A 10,773-nucleotide genomic window follows, 5' to 3' on the forward strand; every position below is an offset into this window, starting at 1 on the left:
GGCATGGTGACAAACGATAAAAAAGCGACCGTGCTACTAGGGCAGGGAACGAAGGGAAAGTTCAGATTTTTAATTACAATACATAAATACGTGCTAAAATATGTGTTCCGCAATAATTGAATCATTTTATTATATTATAATATATTCATAATCCATTAGCATTTCAATTTTGTGTATTTATAACGAAGAAATTGAAGCTTTAATTAACCGCTTTCCGTTCCGCTGTGTAGCGTTTATCGATACATAACATGATTAAAATCGACTTTTCACGTCCCTAAAAATGCACACATAGACGTTTTTACGCACACATACACAGCTTTGTAACCACCAAAACGGCAACAACTGGATTTGAAGTTCGTCTTGTCAACAGTATAGTTGTCCTTTTTTGACAAGTTGCATTTTCACAAGAGGGAGGAGAGAGAAGTGATACTAGAACCTGCGCCGTCAAAGAGAACAGGGCCACGTCGAACGTGGTTCGCGGTAGGCCCTACACGTTTGGGTCTTGGTTAAAATACTAGGTTCATGTGGGCTCCGCACTATCTGTCACTCGTGTCAGTGACGTCACGGCGTCAGTGTCACTGTCACTGCTTTGTTGAACGTGTTGAATTGGACGCACAACGAACAAATATCAAATGCCGCGGAAAGTGGAAACACACGTTAAAAAATAGCGCGTTATCATAAAACTGGTCTTAGAAGAGCTATTATACTCGTATTTATGAATATAAATCAGTCAAGAGCGTGTTGAAGTACTAATGTGATGGAATCCATAAACCTGTGCCACTGCTGCCTGCAGCGGCCTTCGTCGAAAGATTTGAGGACACCGTACACTCGTCTCGGCATAACGGAAATATACTCGGTCATGATCGAAGAATGCTTTGTAATCGAAGTAAGTAATGACGCAGAATATTTTCATTGCCTGAAATCTGCTGTAACCACAGAGTAAAAACCCTAACTTGCAGCTACTTGTACTATTATTGTTTCTTACTTAGGATCAACTAAACGAAAATCTGACATAGACATAGACATCCTTTATTGGTAATGATAAATTACAGGTCGCAAACTACATATTATTCAATTATTATACATACATATTATTATACATACGAATACATTATACATCTGTAAAACTAACCTCAAAAAAACTTGTATCAATATGGTTTTATTACAAGTTCTACTTAATAAAATAGTCTCAAATAAGAATATTTTATGTAGAAAACTTAATTTTAAATTTATAAAATTACTTAATCATCAAGTTCAAAACCAAAACTACTAGCAGTTTTAGATTTGTTCATATTGTTAGTTAACTTGTTCCTCTTTTCTAGAAATCTACGGATAACTGCTTCGTTGAAGGATCTTCATCTCTTATTGACAAAAACTGCGCTAGTTCCATCTCTTACTTAAAACATGACACTACAATGTCAATGTCTGAACTAAGATTTAAATTATCTGTAAATAATCTTTTCTTTGTTTTAAATCACATTCTATGAATATAATAGAAGAAAAACTATAGGTTATTTCAGGCAGTTTATACAGAAGTTACACAGTGATTTTTAGAAGGTAGCTGAGTTTTGGGTGTAAAATAGTTTATAATAGAATAGAATAAATCAGCTTGACTCAGTTTCGCCGGCAAGTCCATGACTCACTGTAACAATTTGCCAAATATTCTGCCAAATACGAACATAAAAAAACATGCCACATACTGAATAGTTGGCCCATTTCTACCTCCGTTAAACAGTAGCCCTATAACTTTCAAATACTTTTTTATTACATAGAATATGCTACGAGTCTTGTGTGCAAATAATATAGACATAAATTGAACATCAGAAACAAATATACTACATTTTGCAGCTGACACCAAGCAACAATGGCAAGAGTGGTATCTGCGAGGTGTGTCTGGGGCAGCTGTGGGAGGCGTGCCACTTCAAGATGCAGGTGCAGCACTGCCAGGCCGAGCTGCAGGAGAGGGTAGAGGGAGGACTGAGTGTCAAAGGTAAATATTAAGCTTGATATCAAGTTATTTGTAATCACAGTCCCATTATCATCATTTCAGGATCTGATGATGGCATTATGGAGAAATTGAGGGAACACTTCAATATTATACGCATTAGGCACATCTATAGTGGTTTTGAATCGTGTATTTTATGTATAGTTTGGTGGCAGCAAGTCATTCTGTGGCTATTGGCAGGGCCGGATTAACCCTAAGGCAGAGTAGGCAACTGCCTATGGGCCCCGCCTCGGCTAGGGGGCCCCGGCGGCGCCGCGCCCGCCAACAAAAAAAAAATTTGTTTCATATTGGCCAAACTTAAAAAAAATATATGGTACCTACTTATACCTAATGTCCAACATCAGTTTCTCAGACACTCAATCATTAGATGATTAATGTTAACTATGTTATTTTATAGCTTTTAAAGTTTGTAATGTCGAGCTCGAAATTCAGACTCCTGAGGGCCTAAAACCTCATCAATGGAACTTGGCCCTCCGAGTAACTCTTGTACATATGGCACATATTATTGTTGAGTAACATTTGACGATTAGTTCGTGTCAGAGCGCTGCTTTCTTACAACTCGACCTTCGGTCTCGCTTTTTAATACAATGGACATTGGTTGGCTCTGGCGTCTGTGCTCTAGCTGAGCTTATCCTGAAGCACGGCTTTGACCTCGCATGAAAGCTCGCCTCACTGGTGAACTTCGGATTTTTAGGCCCGGCACGGCCTTTTTAACACGCTTTCACAATTTTTACATAAAAAATTTCGCGCTCGCTGCGCTCGCGTTTTTTGCTGGTTGGCCCTGTACCTACATGGTAACCTAACTGGTCAATGAATAGTCATTTAAACCTCATGGAAAATCTTTATTATTAGGTTAATTTTAATCATGTGGCTCAGCGTATGGTCTTATGATCAGACAATCGCTGTTCAGCCTCGCAATAGTACATTACATACCTAGGGAGGTGAATTCGTAAATGCTCCAGATCGCAGGTGTTTGTGGCCCGAACCGAAGGTGGGGTCATAAATATGCGATCTGGGGCTTTACGAATTACTGTCCGTGGTTTGTGTAAAGTTTTACGTCTTGCCTTGGCCAGGGAGTGAGAGTTTCTTCTCGTATAGCGTACGGGTGACGTAAAATATTTAACTACCTATTGAGAAACTTGACCTGAAAACTTGAAATCCCCACACTTGACGCAAAAAGGAATCGGCAAAAACTGATAGAAAAAAGCTTTATATCCACGCAATAAGAGCGGTAAAGACATCGCTCGGCATGTTAGGATCGGCTCAACCGACACCGGAAGGTTGAAATTAAAACCGCAAACTTACTTTCCTGTACTGTACTGAACAACTGAACATTATGTATGCAGAATTTACTGTAAGGGGGCCCCGAGCATTGCACTGCCTAGGGGCCCCGACATGCTTAATCCGGCCCTGGTATTCGTCACATATTTAGTTACTATTGTTTGCCATATAAAGGAAATAGGTTCAACACGAATATTTGGGACAATACCGCCAAATAGGAACCGTTTCCGATGTTTCCTTTCGATGTTTGTTTTAAACCTTATTACATGTTATATTTTAGACGAGGAAGCCTTAGATGAACCGGAAGATGGCGCATGCAGCGAGTCCTCCGAGCCGTCTCTATGTAAGTATTGAGTGGTATTCAGAACTTGGTAGAATAAATTGACAGCAGTTATCAAAGGAAATGAATTGAGCGCTACTTAGCAGTAAGGCGTGCAGCTTCCGTACCGAGTATCATTTGATTTATTTTCAATAGCTCATATGTGAATAAAACATATATCCGGGTTGAAATATGTGATGTGATGGGAGCTTGGAAGAAGGAACGCTAGTTCATAATTTATTAATATCTGCAGCCCTGAATTTAGGAGGAAGGTAAATGAAAATGAGAAGAAACATGACAGTAACATTACATAGTAAATTAGGTATATTACGAGTACAATAACATAAATTAAACTAAAACTACTACATACTTAAACCTCCATTACAATTTTTGATTTGTACCATAATGGGCTGAATAAAAAAAAATCATTATTTCAGACTGTTGTCCATAGAGTTATTAGTATTATACAAACTTACAACTATGTTAGTAACACAATACGAGACAAAACACTTAATAAGTAATATAAACATTAAACTAAACTAAACGACCTTACATAAATAAAACAAAAAAATAAAATATTACATCTGGACTCTGAGTTCCAGTGTTTGAGAATTTTAGCTGGCTAAATATCAACAATACACTCTCGTAAACAACATCAGTTCACTGTGTGTATTATTACGTGTTCAGCTTCAGACGAGGAGCCCCCGGGGCCGCCGTGTCAAGATGAGCCCCGAGACGAACATCTGTTACGTAAGTACACACTAGTAATTGATATCAAGTTCACTAAATACTGTAACGATGCGTGTTACGGAGCGTTGCACTATCAACCTTCATACTGTTTCTGACACTCCAACATTCTAAATTCCCTTTTCAAATACAAATACTTTTTCGAATCCCTTGCGCAGCCTCAGATTTCTCAGTTCAATACAAACTTCGATCAGTAAAGAAATCATTTTCCTACATACTCATCTGTAATTTTGTGAATGTGTTGTTTCAGTGTCGTCAGCCGGCGAGTACGGAGTCAGCGCGGCGCCTCTGTCCCTGCGCTGTAGGCAGCAGCTCGCGCTGGCGTGCTCCGTGAGGCTCGAGCGCCTCCGCCACTCCCCGCGCGCGAGCCAGCCGTGTCCCGTGACGTCACACCGCGAGCCGCGCCCCGCCAGCAGTGTGCAGGACGTGACGTCACACCGCGAGCCGAGCCCCGCCAGCAGTGTGCAGGACGTGACGTCACACCGCGAGCCGAGCCCCGCCAGCAGTGTGCAGGACGTGACGTCACACCGCGAGCCGAGCCCCGCCAGCAGTGTGCAGGACGTGACGTCACACCGCGGGCCGAGCCCCGCCAGCAGTGTGCAGGACGTGATGTCACACCGCGAGCCGAGCCCCGCCAGCAGTGTGCAGGACGTGACGTCACACCGCGGGCCGAGCCCCGCCAGCAGTGTGCAGGACGTGACGTCACACCGCGAGCCGAGCCCCGCCAGCAGTGTGCAGGACGTGACGTCACACCGCGAGCCGAGCCCCGCCAGCAGTGTGCAGGACGTGACGTCACACCGTGAGCCGAGCCCCGCCAGCAGTGTGCAGGACGTGACGTCACACCGCGGGCCGAGCCCCGCCAGCAGTGTGCAGGACGTGACGTCACACCGCGGGCCGAGCCCCGCCAGCAGTGTGCAGGACGTGACGTCACACCGCGAGCCGAGCCTCTCCAGCAGTGTTCAGGACGAGCCCGCTCACACACTCGCCGAGGAACAAGCCCGAACACATGATACTCGCCCTACACACACCACACTCAACTCTAGTTTAATCACACATCAACAAGACCACATCGCGCCACAAATGTGTAAGAAGACCTACTGTTGCGACATGTGTAGTAAGCAATTTACGTCAAAACTTATTTTAATCCGACATATCAGAACACATAAACTCCTGGACCCTTATCCATGCGGAGTTTGTAAAGAAACATTTGCAAATAGATTAATATTGAATAAGCATTTAAGATTTCATTCTGCAGAGAGACCGCACGTGTGTGACGTATGCAACAAGCGATTTGCAGCAAGAAACATATTAAACAATCATAAAAGAACCCACACTGGAGCGAAACCATACAGATGTAAGGAATGCAACAAGCAATTTGCACATAAATGGACTTTAGATAAACATGAAATAATCCACAATAAAGTCAAACCATACAAATGTAATGAATGTAACAAGCAATTTACACAAAAATGTACTTTAGAGATCCATGTCAGAACTCACACCGGAGAGAAACCATACAAATGTTTAGAATGCAACAGGAAATTTGCACATAAGGATACATTTGATAAACATATAAGAAGTCACATTCGACATATTAACATAAGTTCAATCAAATATGACTGTGATCAATGTAACAAGCAATTTACACGTCCAAACTCTTTACAAAGCCACCGGAGAATTCACACTGGAAAGACATATGTCTGTGGTCAATGTAACAAGCAATTTATAAGAAAATATCACTTAATAAGACATATAGCAGTTCATGCCCCAGAAAAACCATACGCGTGCCAAGAATGTACCAAGAAGTATAATCGTAAAGATCATTTGGATAAACATTATACAGTAACCCATACTGCACGGAAACCATTTATATGTACGGTGTGCAACAAACAATTCGCACTTAAAAGTAGTTTAGTACTTCATAAAATAATCCATAGTAATGTCAAACCATACGAATGTAAAGAATGTAACAAGCAATTCAAACGAAAAACTGCTTTAGTGGTACACGAAAGAGTCCATAGTGGTGTAAAACCATACAGATGTAAAGAATGCAACAAAGAATTCATACAAAAATCTTCTTTAGTTCACCATGAAAGAACCCACACCGGAGAAAAACCATACAAATGTAAAGAATGTAACAAGCAATTCACAGCTAAAGCTACATTAGTAAAGCATGAAAAAACCCACACCGGAGAAAAACCATACAAATGTAAAGAATGTAACAAGCACTTTACAAGAAAAGATCAGTTAGAGGTCCACAAAAGAGTCCATAGTGACGTGAAACCATACGATTGTATAGAATGTCACAGGGGATTCACACGAAAACATGATTTAATTGAACATGAAATAATTCACACTAAAAAAAAACTATATCAATGTGATCAGCGATTTAGACAAAACAATAGTTTATATACTCATGTAAAATCTGACGACAGCATAAAAGACAACATACAATTCACACAGAAAGAAAACTTCGTTGCTTATGAACGACACCTTGAAGAACAGCCATCCAGATGGAATGAACGTAACCAGCAATTAAGTCAAAAATATAGTTTAGAGTCGCTTAAAATGAGTCACATCGGAGAGAACCCGTATAGATGTGAAGAATGTAACAACCACTTTACATCAAAATCTGAATTAGAGAGACATAAAAAAATACATACCGATGAACAATCATACGAATGCGAAATATGTGAAACAATTTTTTTCGATGAAATAAGTTTAAGGGAACATATTGAAACACATATATCCAGGATACCATAACTTTGTTGTTTCGTAAAATGGTTTATAATAGTGTTTTATTCGGGTTTAGTTAACAGAATTTCACTCTACTGCTATTTACGTCACCATATTGCTGGGTACATTTTCACAGACAAAATATCGTATAGTCAACGAGAGAAGCATGCTAACGTCTATCTTTCAATTGCACATGTGAATACAGATGGAAACTTGCCCAAAAAGTTCGTAACGTTCTCGGAAATTTCAGGAAAATTTCACAGGAAACAAGAGAAATACTACATTTGGTGTGCGAATACAATTGGCTACTTTCGTACTAGTCAAATCAGCTTCTTTTTTATACCTGTCAAAACGATTTGCTTATAAGGAATTTATATGAAAACATGTGTAGTGACGTCACGGTCAACTCGGCTACATTTTATATTTCAATCCGATTTATTAAATAGAAACCACATAGAAACTGTGTTTAAAAATAACTGCTCTCTATGTTTCTCTAATAATTATCTGATGTTTTATTTCGTGCACGATGTGAAATAATTTATTTTAAGTAGAGGAAAGGAGCCAATTTGAATTTAAGTGCGTCATGACTAAAACAACTAGAACTAGTAATTATAGACTATTTCTTCGTTATTTAGTATATTTTTTGGTAAGAGCTTAGGGTATCAGAGTATTTTTTGGTGGTCATTATATTTCGTGGAGTTAAGGTAATTCTGGGGCGCTCCAGGGGTTAACCGCGTTTATATCAATATTCTTGCGTTTGCACCCCATTATATCAGTAGTATCGGTCATAATCGGCGGTCGAATTCGGCGAGCCAAATTGGCGTTTGAGTCCGCACGTCCTGATTTGATCGGACAATTTCATCAGATTGGCGAAAAATTGTCCCGTTTGGTTTCTATTTTCTAAGAATATGCGACGCGGTGGAGTTTACTATTTCCAATACATTCTAATATAGGTGTTGACTGTATTGCAATAAAAATTTTGGATAATATACAAATGTCTTTATTTTTATATGCACTATTGAAGTAAATTTGTTTGCAGTCATTATGTGTTTTATTTTACGCCCATAGGTAAGGGACAGGGGTTGACGTCGACAAAACGCAAAAAATTTAACCATTCAGTGCTAATTCACAGGCAGTCCACAAGTTGGTTTGCCTGAGAGTGAGGTGAGGGCCTTCCGGTCCATCTGGTCTAGAACAGGGATGTTGCGAATATCCGCATCCGCATAAAACCGATGCGGATTTAATGCGGATGCGGATGTGGAACAGGTCGGTACAGGGACGTCTTAGCATCGGCGTAAGTGCTAGACTGCTAGGTAATTTAGTCATTAACCAAAAAAAAACCTATTAGAAATGAGCAGTCAAGCGTGAGTGGGATTTAATGTACGGAACCCTTGGAACGCGAGTCCGACTCGCACTTGGTCGGTTTTTTGAAATAAAAATTACTAAAATGTAATATTTGACGTTTTTTATGTACCTATCTTGACATCCGCATCCGCGGATGTGAGCCTTTAAAAATCCGCATCCGCATCCGCGGATGTCAAAAAATCGGCATCCGCATCCCTGGTCTAGAATATCAAAATGGCTACTTGTCTATAGTTCGTTGTTTTTAGCATTAGCAAGAAAGTAAGCGATTTTGACATGTCTTTTAATTGAAAAACGCTTTTTAAAAATCGGTAACTTATACTTATGAAAGCAGAAGAATATAAATGATCGTATTAGATTCATAATTGTTACATATTTGCCGTGGCTTATTTTTAAAAGATGTTTTTCAATTAAAAGACACATCAAGATGGTTTACCTTTTTTCTATGTCCTAATGTATATCATAATGTCCTTGTTTCAATATTTTTTGTTATTTAGTGTTAAAATGTACAAAATTACCATAATTTCAAAATGACAAAAATATCAACCTAGCTTGACTTGAATCACAGAATAATAGTTATTTGTTTTACAAGGGGGCAAAGTTGTTGTTTAACCGCTCGTGCTAATATTGATACCCGAGCAAGCGAAAGATTCCAAAATTGGAATCTTGAGCGTTGCGAGGGTTTCAAAGCACGAGGGTTAAACAAAATTTGCCCCGAGTGAAACAACATTTTTCACCACACCAACCCGAAGCAAATATTAAATGTAAAATATCAAACAAAATCAAATCCAAATGAATGTTATTATATTAAATATTTATCATTCAAAATCATCATTTAAAGTCAATTCTACCAGCAAACATAAGAAAAAAACTCAAAATTTGCATTCGATTACTTGGCCTCACATGTGAATAAAATGCAACTTTGCTATCAGTTTTTGAAGTAGCAGGACTACAATGTAGGAGTGTGAATGGGGGGGCTTAAAAGCCGTATCACACTACCGCACCACACCGCGACCTTGGTGCAATGCGGCGCTTGTATAGTGTGTAAGGTGGTCGCCGTACGTCGTGCCATAGAGAAAAAAATACATAGAGTGCTCACTCCATACTTCAGTTTTAGTACCAAAAAGACTATTAGCATCTAGCATCGAGTAGCGGAACTATCAGTACTGCTACTTGACAATAGATGTAGCACCGACCGGAAAGTCTTATGCTGTTGATATAAGACTTTCCGGTCGGTGCTACATATATTGTCAAGTAGCAGTACTGATAGTTCCGCTACTCGATGCTAGATGTAGACACTGAAATTAATAGTCTGAACTGATGTATGGAGTGAGCACTCTTGTCTTACTATATTTCTCTATGGTCGTGCATTATAGCCATAATCCCATAACACACTACCATTAGCACTGATCAGTGCAAACGAATTTAAACTTTTTGTATTAAACAATGGACTTAAATTCGTGCGCACTGATCAGTGCTTAGACATACGAAGGGTTAAGGACGCAGCTATAAGTTAGAGCGAGAAAGAGATATTTTGACTGCACCACGACCTTGATGCGGTGCGGCGTATATATTTGTGTAAGGTGGTCGCCGTACGTGCGTTAAGGACACAGCTGTAAGTTAGAGCGAGAGAGACATTTTGACCGCACAAAGGTCGCGGTGCGGTGCGGTAGTCTGTTACGGCTTTTAACCTTTTGGACGCCAATGACCGATATATACGCACCGCAGGTCCAACGCCAAAGACGGATTAATCGGTCATAGACCACAGAGCAACATAGACTTAGGTGCATATGCATAAAGTTAAATTTCAGTTTTGACACTTCGGTGACGTGGCGTCAGCGTGACAGCTTTTGTGTTTGACACGGCGTCCAAAAGGTTAATGTTGTAAGGTTGTGACCTTCCGAGTTGTAAAACAAACACTATATTAAAACGACATATTAATAATAGGTTTAATGTGACTGATACATAAAGAAAGGCATTAAAATACGAGTGTTGCTTTATGGAACGAGCTAAAAGCGAGTTTCATAACACCATCACACGAATGTTCACATCATAAAAATGGTACTAAAGAAATTCTGCATTCGAAACCCTCGTGACTCTTGTGTGTGACATCTTTAAACCTTTTAACCGCCAGCAATTTTTGATCGAGCGTGCTCGTGTCGCCACCGACAGTAATTGTACCACGCAGAGTAAGGTTGGCATAGTTACGGGAGTTATAAATGTGCTGTAAAAACCAAATCAGATCTATGTCTTTTTTATCAGACTGTGGCGAAATGAGCTGGATATGTAATGTCTTATATATCAAACTCTGGCGGGTAAAGGG

This window comes from Cydia amplana, chromosome 25, assembly GCF_948474715.1.
Source record: "Cydia amplana chromosome 25, ilCydAmpl1.1, whole genome shotgun sequence".
NCBI lineage: Eukaryota > Metazoa > Arthropoda > Insecta > Lepidoptera > Tortricidae > Cydia > Cydia amplana.